At 31.9% G+C, this 1,027-nt stretch overlaps 1 protein-coding gene across 1 annotated transcript in view; it reads left to right on the top strand.

The window, feature by feature from the left end:
* Nucleotides 1-497, top strand: part of cpne4a (copine IVa) — a 51,790-nt gene extending 51,293 nt beyond the window's left edge. The window contains exon 16 of the mRNA XM_062537646.1: nt 1-497. This exon is cut by the window's left edge and continues 510 nt beyond it. The gene's annotated coding sequence lies outside the window, so the exon portion shown is untranslated.
* The last annotated feature ends 530 nt before the right edge of the window (nt 498-1,027 follow it).

Below are 1,027 nucleotides of genomic sequence, written 5' to 3'. Positions count from 1 at the left end.
AGAACAATGTCAGATGCATGAACTAGATTTTGCATGTTGTTAAATATATTATAAGATTATAAATTATAAAATAATCCTGTTTTTTTTCCATTCAACCTCATGTTTTAATAGGAATTAATTGTGTCATTTCCCAGTTTGTAATGGCTATGAATTATGAAAGAATGTTAAGCACAACACATTTTGAGCAAATGCTATCCTACTGTATAATAGTAACACTTTAGAATATGTTTTGATTGTTTACAACTATTGTTCATTAAATTGCTATTCTGTATATTTATGAAATATTTAACGACTGTAAAGGACGTGTTGCACTAAACCGATGAATGTAGCAGCAAAGATTTGTAGTTAATTTGTGACCTTTGTAGACAGACAGTGATATTGCTGTGTGCACTGTGCATGCCATCACAAGTCTTCCATTGTTTCTCCACGTCATGGGTCGATGGATGAAGTCAAGTTCAAGTTCTTCAGTTGTTTGTATTCTAAAGTGTTACAAAACCATGAGCCTGATATATTGTAATATTCTTTTTAATCAAAAATAATAAAATGATTGTTATTTCTGAAACACTGCTACAATGTGAGTCATGGAACATTTAAATACAGTAGGCCTACTCACTCAGTCCAAATGAATGAAACAATTTTGATAAAATGACAGCATATTTTTCTTACACCAATAAAAATGTGGCAAATGAAACATTCATTAGGGCATGAGTCAGCAGTCGACTTCTCATCTAAAGGTAGTCAAGGGTTTGATGATTGTAAAATAATAAGAACACAAATTTAAAAAGGAAGCAATTAAACGTTGTGTTTTGCACATGGCTGCTCCTCGCGTAAATCAAATTGCACAACACAGAGAACCAGTTTCAGTTCTGATTATAGTAGACAATTTGATTCAAATCCACTTACTTTATTTCAAGATATGATATTATTTGATATTTCAGACACTTACAGTTTTAAACATGCTTTTTGGATACCTCTCAAACAGTTTCCCCCAAACCTTGACGTCATCTCCTTTTAGTGTGTGTACTTT

The sequence above is a fragment of the Sardina pilchardus genome, chromosome 6 (genome assembly GCF_963854185.1).
Source record: "Sardina pilchardus chromosome 6, fSarPil1.1, whole genome shotgun sequence".
In the NCBI taxonomy this organism is placed as follows: domain Eukaryota; kingdom Metazoa; phylum Chordata; class Actinopteri; order Clupeiformes; family Clupeidae; genus Sardina; species Sardina pilchardus.
Note: the sequence above shows the minus strand (reverse complement) of the source record. Positions and strands in the feature narration are given on the sequence as shown.